Source organism: Tamandua tetradactyla, chromosome 1 (genome assembly GCF_023851605.1).
Source record: "Tamandua tetradactyla isolate mTamTet1 chromosome 1, mTamTet1.pri, whole genome shotgun sequence".
Lineage (NCBI taxonomy): Eukaryota > Metazoa > Chordata > Mammalia > Pilosa > Myrmecophagidae > Tamandua > Tamandua tetradactyla.
In genome coordinates this window covers 197,220,292-197,232,490 of record NC_135327.1, presented here as the reverse complement: position 1 = coordinate 197,232,490, position 12,199 = coordinate 197,220,292, and the positions used below count along the sequence as shown (strand labels likewise).

The 12,199-nt window shown below is 36.3% G+C and overlaps 1 long non-coding RNA gene across 4 annotated transcripts in view; it reads right to left on the bottom strand.

Moving 5' to 3' along the window:
* Window positions 1-12,199, bottom strand: part of LOC143674711 (uncharacterized) — a 221,941-nt gene that overhangs the window by 15,546 nt on the left and 194,196 nt on the right. The gene's annotated exons all lie outside the window — the stretch shown is intronic.

The window sequence follows — 12,199 nt, the reverse complement described above, 5'->3', positions numbered from 1 at the left end:
TTTTCATTTAATTGGTCTTCATATAGATCTTTTTGGCTGGAATTTTAGCCCCTCAATTACATTGCAGCAAGATGTCTTGCTGAAGAGTCCACATATCTTCATATTAGAATTTCAGACTCCTCTGACGTCACACACTATGGTCAACTTTACTGAAAGCTCCTCCATTACCTCTGCTTCAGGGACTCTCTGCTTCGCATTCTTAGCTTCAGCCTCAAAACAGGACAGATAGCACTGGATTGAGCCAGGACAGGTGAAAGCAAAAGGCAAGCTCATTAAAATAAAACCTGCTGACCACCCTATAGGGTATTACTTTTACCAAGGATTTCTGACTAAACAAAATATTCACACAAGGTTATATGTGACTGCCATGTTTAAAATTAAAATAAATGTATAAAATTTATAGACAAAAGAAGCTATGATTGGAAGGAATTCCTGAGTTTTAGGAGTTTGATTCTTGTTGATACTGTACAATCAACCATTCTGTTACTTTAAGCAAATCATGTAATCTTGTATTTATAAAATAAAGAGACTGAATTAGGATCAGTGGGACTCTTTTCTATTCAGTGCTCTATAAAAGAAATTTGAGAAATGATCACCTAAATCTTTTGAGTTGAGATTCAATATTTTCATTCATAAATTTAAATATTGACAAAGATTTAAGTTCTACATAGTAACAATTAGAAGTAAAACTTTTTTATTAAATGTACCCAACGAAACCTATATATTATAGCAATTTGATACTTATCATCCTTTTGGGGGTGGTGGTTGGAGGTGCATAAGTGGGGAGTGAACCCAGGTCTCTTACACAGCAGAAAAGCATTTTACCACTGAACCACCCGTATATCCTCACCATCCTTTTTTTTTTTTTGTATGCTGTATGCTGGGACACATTTCATTCTTTTTCCATGTGAGTATCTCCTTATTACAGCACCATTTGCTGAATTTTTGTTTGTTTGTTTGCTTGTTTGGGAAGTGCATGGGCCAGGACTTGAGCCTGGGTCTCCCACATGGCAGGTGAGAATTCTACCACTGAACTACCCTTACACCCCTACCATCCATTTTTTAAATGCACAAGAAAAGCTTGTATTTAATAGTCAGACTTCTTATATTATTCTTATTTTCCTCAATTTGTATTTCCATTCCCCTTTCCATATGAAATTTTATTCTAATGTATTTTTTTTATATTTAAAAGTTCTTTATTGACTTTAGTGACTCTATTATATATCTGTGCAACCAAAAGTATGCATATATGTTTATATTAGAAACAATATTGTTCCGTAACATTGTTACCCCTTAAGTTACTAACTACCAAGTATTAAGTAATTCAGTAATTATTACAATTGTTGGTAGAACACAATTGGCCCAAACAACCTAAATATTTGAAATACTGATAAATAATCAAAAACAAAGTAAAATGTGTGGTAATACATTTATTAATAAGATCTATAATTTAAGTCTAAATATAATAAGTTCATAGTAGGATGAATAAATGAACAGAAAATTAGTTGATCAGTAACATATGAAGGAGACTTGCCTCAGTGGAAAAATAAGGATTTTAATATCTAAAAGTATATGAAACTACCAACAATATAAAATATTAATTCACCAGGGATGTATGCTTCTTTCATTTGAAGTTGTAAATTTTATCTATCAGAAGTAAATATGGAGCCTCCCAGTGGGAGTTCCCAGTAGGGAGCGTCAAGATTCAGTCCTTCTACCAAAAAAGAACTATTAAACAGGCAAGAACTGTCTGAACCAACTGTTTTAAAAGTTTGGAGGCCAGAGTAACACAGTACAGCATTCAGTAAAGGATGAGAAGAGGCTGATAGATTATGGTAAAGGACAGTAAATTACAATCTCTGTGTGGCAGCTACTGGCACTCATCTCCTCACCCCTTGTACCAGGCTGCCTGAACTCCATCTCCTGTCTACCTGCTGGAGACAGAAAAGCCATTAAAATCCTCTTCCCCAAAAACATGGGTATGCATACTGATGTGATGACCAATCACAGCTTTTGATTGGCTAATTTAGATCACTGGAGGCCAGGCTCTGAGGGCAGCTACAGTTTCAAGGCACCCTGGACAAGGGTCTCAGTAACCATTGTTTCAAACCACCCCAGACAGGGGTGGTGGCTTGAGACTTGAAAACGCTGCACTTCCTCAGGGCTGTAGGGAACAGATAGCTGAAGAACTGCAATTGCTGGGCAGTCCAGGAAAGCTCAGCTTCTGGGGAGCCATCAGAGAAACTCCTGGCACCCTTCCTGATCACCTCCCCAGGGCACATTGGAGATGGTCTGAGTCCCCTTTGTAGATCTCTGGCCCTTCTTTGGGAAACACTGACTTGGGAAATTCTTCTCTGTTGCCCTTTAGGCGAAAGCAACTTCAAACAACAAAAGAAAAGTATAACACTACAGAGGCAAACAGTGTAGGATAGATTTCCCAGCTTCAGACCCTGGGAAAGGAGATCAGTCACCTGGGAAACAGAGAAGACAAATAAACTCCTGTAAACAGAGAAACTCCAAAACAACAAGCAAAAGCCCAGGACAAGAAAGGCGGGGAAGTTTCTGCATACTGCATTCAACTTGGTCAGACCGTCCTGATAGGAGGGCTGAAGCCAAGAAAAATCTCTGTCTTATCACCAGCTAGTTACAAAACCAAGAAACCGAAATAAATCTCAGAGGTAACATTTTAAAATATTTAAACATACAGTATGCAACAAAAGTATCCAAGACAAATAAACAGGAAATGTTGGTCCATCCAGAGAAAGATGATAAAAATCCAGAAGACACCAACAAAGATGACAAGAATGTGGTCACACTGAAGAAAGCCTTTTAAAAAATTATCTTGCTGACACTCAGCATTAAGGGATTGAGAAAACCTTGACCAAAAGGGGGAAGAGTGAATTCAGACAAAATAAAGTGTCAATGGCTGAGAGATTCCAAACAGAGTCGAGAGGTTATCCTGGAGGTTATTCTTATGCATTAAATAGATATCACCTTGTTAGTCAAGATGTAATGAAGAGGCTGGAGGGACCTGCCTGAAAATGTAGAGCTGTGTTCAGTAGCCATGTTTCTTGAAGATGATTGTATAATGATATAGCTTTTACAATGTGACATTGTGATTGTGAAAACCTTGTATCTGATGCTCCTTTTATCTACCTTATCAACAGATGAGTAAAACATGGAATTAAAATAAATATTAGGGGGAATAAATGTTAAAATAAATTTAAATGGAAATGCTAGTAATCAGTGAAAGGGAGGGGTAAGGGGTATGGTATCTATGAATTTTTTTCTGTTTCTCTTTATATGTTTGTCTGAATAGATGCAAGTGTTCCAAGAAATGATCATGATGATGAATATGCAACTATGTGATGATATCGTGAATTACTGATTGTATATGTAGAACGGAATGATCAAAAGTTAAGAATGTTTGCATTTGTTTGGTGTTTTTTGTTATTTGAAAAAAAAATTTAGAAAAATATTGGCAGATCTGGGTCTGGGAGTGTAGGGTATGTTGGAATTCTCTGTGGGCTTCTATTGTTTTTGTAACTGTCCTGTAAGTTTGAAAGTATTTCAAAATAAAAAAGTAAAAAAAATTATCTTGAAGTATCAGTTGACAGAGAGAGTTCAAATACAGTTGAGAGGCTACTATGGAGGTTGCTTTTACGCAAGCTTCAGGTAGACATTGCTACCTAACATAACCTGCCAACCCCCAACCAGGACCATTCCAGCCAATTCTAAAGAACACCCAGGGCAATTTATAAGATTCCACAAGGGTTCCAGGCACTAGAGTAACTTTCCAGAAATCTATAACCTCCAGATGGGTCCCTAGTCCAAATAAGTCCTGAAACCTAGCCCAGTTTCTCCAGAACATCAGATAGTTCCATCTCTCTACCCTATATTAGTGACAAACCCTTCCAATATCAAAAACTTAGAATTGCCATAGCCTAAACAACTCCAGTGAGAGGTATGGAAAGATCAAAGGTGATGGTGGAATTACACATAGAAGATAGGACTTACCAAATGAATATTAATGCTGAATCATTAAATTGGTATCTCTTTTAGTCTCCAGTATTTTAGAGCAGTTAGAAGTAAAATAAAAATTGTGGAAGCGTAACCCATGTCAAAATGTTATTGTTCACCAAAAAAGAGGGGGAAAAGTCGATTGTAGTGATAAAAAAAAGTATTTAAACCCTCTAGCCTCCTATATTCTGGAGCAGCTAGTAGGAAAAATATGAGGATCGTATGATAACCCATGACAAACTCTGGGATCTATCCTACAACCACTTTTTGAAGAGTGCTTTGAAAACTATTGCATTTTCATTTCTTTGCTTTGTATATATTATACTATACCATAAAAAAAAGTTTTAAAAAATGATCTTAGAAGGGCTCAAGACAGAGCAATTAGACAAGAAAAAGAAATACAAGGCATCAAAATTGGAAAGGAAGAAGTAAAACTCTCACTGTTTGCTGATGATATGATACTGTATGTCAAAAACCCCGAAAAATCCACAGCAAAACTACTAGAGCTAACAAATGAGTACAGGAAAGTGGCAGGTTACAATATCAACACTCAGAAATCTGTAGTGTTTCTATATACTATTAATGAACAATCTGAGAGGGAAATCAAGAAAAAAATTCCATTTACAATTGCAACCAAAAGAGTAAACTATTTATGAATAAATTTAATTAAAGAGACAAAAGACCTATACAAAGAAAACTACAAGAAATTGTTAAAAGAAATCACAGAAGACCTAATTAAATGGAAGGGCATACCGTGTTCATGGATTGGAAGACTAAATATAGTTAAGATGTCAATTCTACCTGAATTGATTTACAGATTCAATGCAATACCAATTAAAATCCCCAAAACTACTTTTCAGAAATAGAAAAACCAATAACCAAATATATCTGTAAGGGCAGGATGCCCTGAATAGCTAAAAGTATCCTGAGAAAGAAAAATGAAGTCAGAGGTCTCACGCTACCTGACTTTAGGTGTATTATGAAGCTACAGTGGTCAAAACAGCATGGTACTGGCATAAAGATAGATATACTGACCAATGGAATCGAATAGAATGTTCAGATATAGACCCTCTCATCTGTGGACAATTGATCTTTGACAAGGCAGTCAAACCAACTCACCTGGGACGGAACAGTCTCTTTAATATATGATTCCTAGAGAACTAGATATCCATATGTAAAAGAATGAAAGAAGATCCATCTCACACTCTATATAAAAATTAACTCAAAATGGATCAAAGACCTAAACATTAGATCTAAGACCATAAAACTGTTAGAAGAAAATGTAGGGGAATATCTTATAAATCTTATAATGGGAGGCAGTTTCCTAGACCTTAGACCCAAAGCATGAGCATTGAAGAAAGAAAGAAAAAAATGGGAACTACTCAAAATTAAACACTTTCGTACATCAAAGAGCTTCATCAAGAAAGTAAAAAGACAGCCTACACAGTGGAGACAATATTTGGAAATGATATATCAGATAAAGGTCTAGTATCCAGAATATATAAAGAGATGGTTCAACTCAACAACAAAAAGACAGACAAGCCATTTACAAAATGGGCAAAAGACTTGATCAGACACTTCTCAGAAGAGGAAATACAGATCACCAAAAGGCATGTGAAAAGATGCTCAACTTTCCTGGCTATTAGGGAAATGCAAGTCAAAACCACAGTGAGATATTTCATTGTATCTCACACCCACCAGAATGGCCATTATCAATAAAACAGAAAACAACAAGTGCTGGAGAGGATGTGGAGAGAGAGGCACATTTATCCACTATTGGTGGGAATGTCAAATGGTACAACTGCTGTGGAAACCAGTTTGGCAGGTCCTCAGGAAGCTAAGTATAGAATCACCATATGACCCAGCAATACCATTGCTAGGTATCTACTCAGAGGACAGGAGGGCAAGGACACAAACGGACATTTGCATATCAATGTTTATAGCAGTGTTATTTACAGTTGCAAAGAGATGGAAACAGTCAAAATGTCCATCAACAGAAGAGTGGCTAAACAAGCTGTGGTATATACATATGATGGAATATGCAGCTATAAGACAGAATAAAGTTATGAAGTATATAACAACATGGACGGACCTTAAGGACATTATGCTGAGTGAGATTTGCCAAAAACAAAAAGACAAATACTGTATGGTCTCACTGATATGAACTGACATTAGTGAATAAACTTGGAGAATTTCATTGGTAACAGAGACCATCAGGAGATAGAAATAGGAATTCAGAGCATAGAAAAATTGAATAAAAAACATTAGCAATTTCAAAAATTCTTCAGTCTTGTTCTTTTTGAAGGAGAATAATGAAGATGAAGCATGAAAAATACCCTTGTCGGAAGTAAAGAACGTCTGTATTCTTGCTACAAAAATCCCAGTTAATAAAGAAAACCAAAATCAGAATATGCCAAACTGACCAAATAAAGGCTTTATAGGCACTAACACCAGAACAAAAATGTAAACACTTAAAAATTCTGACCTATCACACAATGGGCTCACTTTATTCTCTGCACAGTCTCAGGGGAATACCTCAGATGGAGTAATATGGAAATAGCATGGTTACAGGACAGTATTTTATAGGAATATAAGCTTAGTTACAGTACAAAATATTTTTAAAAACCCATCAGTTCTAACGAACAAAGAAGTCTTACAACTTTGAAAAATAATCCTTTTTCGGACAAAATAAAAAGATTTACTGTTTTTGTCAATTTAATTTCTGAATGTGGCCTTACATATTTAATAAAGAGGTATAAAACTAAAAAAAAGGGCTCAAGAAAATGAACTAAATACAGAGAAAGAACTAAAGAATATCAGAACAACACTGAACAAGAAGAATGAGAGTCTTAGTAAAGATAAAGAAATTTTTTAAAGGACACAAACAGAACTACTGGAGTTGAAGACCACAATAACTGAAATGAAGAGTGTTTAGGAGGAGTGCATGCTATTCCCATACAATAGTTAACTCATTTTTCTTACCTAACTGCTCCTCTCCTCACAACCAAGGATACTGTCTTTTTGTCTTTAGTGTCCCTTAGGAACCAAATGTATTGAAATTAAGTTATAATTAATTCATTTTCTATTTTATACACTTCAGAGATAATTGGAACTGCCTTTCAGAGCTTCTAGTTATCATAATTAGTTTTATCATATTGAGCTAATATTGCAGCTGGACTTCAAAAAATGCAGCTTTATTTTTGTCTTTGTAGCTTTATTAGAGTAAATGAACAATTTGGGCTGCTATGTTTGAAATATTCTCAACAGAAAAACCCGATACAATCTTTTTGAATATTCGAGTTCCATCAAATAGAGCTAAACACTTCAGTTTTACATATTTAAGCCAAAAATCCACTTTTTCATTTTTGAAACTTCACTCACCAAGCAATTCATTCTGTACAAATCTCTCAACTTTTGGAACCACAATTCATTTGGTACTGTGACATACAATTTATGTATTTCTTGTGTAATTAATGAAGTTCAGGGTTTCTCACTCAAGTGGAAGGGCACATGGCAAACACAGAGTTTCTCTCTCATCTGAAAAGGCACATGGTGAACACAGTCAGAGTTCCTCTCTCATCTGGAAGTACACATGGCGAACATAGCATCGTCTGCTAGCTTCTTCTGGCTTCCTGTTTCATGAAGCTCCCTGGGAGGCATTTTCCTTCTTCATCTCCAAAGGTCGCTGGCTGGTGGACTCTGCTTCTCATGGCTGTGTGGTTCTGCTCTGCTCTCTCTGAATCTCTCTTTCTCAAAAATGTTTCCTCTTTTATAGGATTCCAGTAAAGTAATCAAGACCCACCCAAATGGGTGGAGATATGCCTCCACCTAATCCAGTTTAACAGCCACTCTTGATTAAATCACACCTCCGGGGAGATGGTCTAATTACAATTTCAAGCATACAATACTGAATAGGGATTAGAAGAAATGGCTGCCTTTACAAAATGGGATTAGGATTAAAACATGGTTTTTCTGGGGTACATACATAATTTCAAACCAGCACAGTAGTGATCAGAAAGTGATTTTAATCTTTGTTCTCATTCCACAACTGAAGTCTTTCCAGAAAATCCAAGTCTGGCTAGTTCATGAATTTGAGAAAAGGTTCAGTGGAAAGGACATCATGTTTATTGCTCAGAGAAGAATTCTGCCTAGGCCCACACAAAAAAGCCATACAAAAAAATAAGCAAAAGCATCCCAGGAGCTGTACTCTGACAGCTGTGCACAATGCAATCCTTGAAGACTTGGTATTCCCAAGTGAAATGGTGGGAAGAGAATCCGTAGAAAACTGGATGGCAGCCAGCTAATAAAGATTCATCTGGACAAAGCATGGCAGAACAATGTTGAAACAACGTTGAAACTTTTTCTGGTGTATATAAGGAGCTCGCTGGCAAGGATGTTAGTTGTGAATTTCCAGAGTTTCAATTGTTAGTCAAAATGACTAAATAAAGTATCATTCTCAAAGAAAAAAAAGAACAGAATGAAGCTGGCAGAAGAAAGATTAAAGGAAATTGAAGACAAGACATTTGAAATGAATCAGGGTGAGGAGCAAAATGAAACAAAAGAAATATTAAAAGCAAGAGTAGTAGAAGACAGCTATGGGACACCATCATATGCACCAGTATATTCATTATGAGAGTCCCAGAAGGAGCAGAAAGAGAGAGAGGGACAGAAGAAATATTAAAAAAAATAATGACATGAGGAAGAACAGGGAAATGCAGGGTGTTGAAAATAGATGGTAATTAATATTTTAAAACTTTAACTTATGTGTGAGACTAAAGCAAAAAATATTTATTTGGTGCAAAATTTATATTTTGATTAGTGCGTTTCCTAATATAACTTATGTAGACAGCTTAATTAAGTACCATAACTACATGGAACCTTGAGTAGGGCATTAGATTTTATAGGTTTTTCCAGAGTAATGCCTTGATAAATCTCAGAAGGATTTGAACAGTGAATAAAAAAGTATTTGCAAAGTCCCCTTGGGGGGAATGGTGAGAAAAGGAAAATTCAACTTCCCCAAGTAGAAAATTCTTGATATTATCACAAGCAGTGGGGACAACCAAAGCAATAGGCTGAGCCCCCAATCTCGGGGTTTCTTCATATGAAACTTAACCCCGCAAAGGATAGGCTAAGCCTATTTAAAATTAGGCCTAAGAGTCACCCCCTAGAGAACCTCTTTTGTTGCTCAGATCTGGCCTCTCTCTCAGCCAACACAACAAGCAAACTCACTGCCCGCCCCCTCTCTATTTTGGACATGACTCCCAGGAGTGTGGACCTTCCTGGCAATGTCAGACAGAAATCCTAGAATGAGCTGGGACTCAGCACCAAGAGATTGAGAAAATCTTCTTCACCAAAAGGGGAAGAGAGATGAGACTAAAGTGTCAATGGCTGGGAGATTCCAAACAGAGTCAAGAGGTTATCCTGGAAGTTATTCTTACGCATTAAATAGGGATTACCTTTTTAGTTAAGGCATAACAAAGAGGTTGCCTGAAAATGTAGAGCTGTGTTCCAGTAGCCATATTTCTTGAAGATGATTGTATAATGATATAGCTTTCGCAATGTGACTGTGTGATTGTGAAAACCTTGTGTCTGATGCTTCTTTTATCTACCTTATGGACAGTTGAGTAAAACATATGGATTAAAAATAAATAAATAAGAGGGGGAACAAATGTTAAAATATTTAGTAGATTGAAATGCTGGTGATCAACGAAAGGGAGGGGTAAGGGATATGGTATGTATGAATATTTTTTTCTGTTTTTATTTCTTTTTCTGAATTGATGAAAATGTTCTAAGAAATGATCATGATGATGAATATACAACTATGTGATGAAAAAAAGAATGTTCATATTGTATGTTGATTGGTTTTATTAATAATTTTTTTAATTAAAAAAAAATAATGACCAAGAGCTTCCCAAATTTAGCTAAAGATGTGAACATGTACATCTAAGAAGTACAGAGAACACCAAACAGGATAAACAAACTAAAATACACCCCATCACATATTGATCACACTATCAAATGTAAAGGACAAGATAAGAGTATTAAAAGCTGCAAGAGAAAAGCAGCATGTTACATGCAAGGGAGTCCCAATTAGAATGAGTGCTTATTTCATAGCAAAAACCATGGAGGCAAGAAGACAGTAGGTTGAAATACTGAAAAAGTCCTGAAAGAATCAACTACCATCCAAAAATATTATATCCAGCAAGATTTTCTTTCAAAAATGAGGGCAAGGGCTCACCACAATGGCTCAGCAGGCAGAGTTCTCACCTGCTATGCCAGAGACCAGGGTTCAATCCCCAGTACCTGCTCATGCAAAAAAAAAAAAAAGTCAAAATGGATCAAAGACCTAAGAAGAGCCAGAACTATCAACCCCCTACAAGAAATCATAGAGAAGCATCTTCAGGACCTTGGTAAGCAATGGTTTCTTTGACTTTTCACAAAGACGAGCAACAAAAGAAAAACATAGATAAATGGGATCTCATCATAATTAAAACTGTGCCTCAATGTTTGATCATTTTATATTTGTATGAGAGCCATGTAACCTTTTGAAATTTAGTCTTTGGCATAGTATTAGTCTTCTTAATTTTATGCTAGCCTCTATGTGGGTTAGTTAGGTTTTTAAACAAATATAATAATAATAAGTCAACTGGTAATCAAATCCAGCCTTCTTATTTTTTCTTCTTTCACTATTGAGTACTTTCTGTTTGTAACCTAGAAAAGGTGGGCTAGAAAGCTTTTCCAGAGTAGTTCCTGTAGGTACTCTGTCTGTCATCAACATTTGTATATGCAGAGCACTGCCCTAGAGGACACAGGGAAACACATAATAAAGAGTGTGGTAGGGGGTGGGCCACGGTGGCTCAGTAGGCAAGAATGTTTGATTCCCGGTGCCTACCCATGTGAAAAAAAAAAAAGAGTGTGGTATGTGGCTGCTTTGCTTTATTTATTGTTTTCAGTTAGAATTCTTAGCCAAATCAGGAGGCAAAAAATTCGCAAGGGTAATGAAATTAACACATTAACATTTCCGGGTAAATAAGCAAACTCCATGCAGCATTAAGTTATCCACAAATGATCTTTTTTTTTTACAGAATGGTTAATATTCTAGTAAGGCATAGCAGATGTGAACTTCAGAATCAGATCTCAGATTCTTGAGAGTTACGAAAAAATGTTTCTTATGAGAAAAACACCATGAGAGGTATAGCTGAGGGAGAATCTTTTACTCAAGACATTTATTGATTCTATCATTTTATAAAACTTGAAATTAACTCTCAAGTCCCAACTTAAATCCTACATTTTCTATGAGGCTTCTCTGATCATCCTAGGTAAACGTTAACTTCTGCACAATTTTTGGATCCCTGATTTGAGACTTATATATTCTCTTGACTTAATTTGTGTTCATGTACTTTTTTTCATGATCTAGACTGTAAACTCCTGAAGGAGAAGTTTTGTCTTCTATACCTTTATGCCTTTTAGTGTTTGGTACATTATAGTCATTGTGCCAGTTTGAAAGGATGTATGTACCCTAGAAAAGCCATGTTTTAATCCTATTCCCATTTTGTGAAGGCAGTCATTTCTTCTAATCCCTATTCAGTACTATATGCTTAAAACTTCAATTAGATGATCTCCCTAGAGATGTGACTCAGTCAAGAATGGTGGTTAAACTGGATTAGGTGGAGATGTGTCTCCACCCATTCCAGGTGGGTCTTGATTAGTTTACTGGAGTGCTATAAAAGAAGAAACATTTTGAAGAAAGCGGGAGATTCTGAGAGAGCAGAACGACATAGCATGAGAAGCTGAGCATCTACCAGCCAGTGGCCTTTGGAGATGAAGAAGAAAAACATCTTCCAGGGAGTGTCACAAAACAGAAAGCAAGGAGACAAAGCTAGGAGATGACGCCATGTTCACCACATGACTTTCCAAGTGAGAGAGAAACCCTGACCATGTTCACTATGTGCCTCCTTACTTAAGAGAGAAACCCTGAACTTCATCAGCCTTTTTGAGCCAAGCTATCTTTCCCTGAATGCCTTAGATTGGACATTTCTGTAGACTTGCTTTAATTGGAACATTTTCTCGACCTTAGAACATAAACTAGCAATTTATTAAATTCCCCCTTTTAAAAGCCATTCCATTTCTGGTATATTGCATTCTGGCAGCTAGCAAGCTAGAACAGTCACTCAATAAT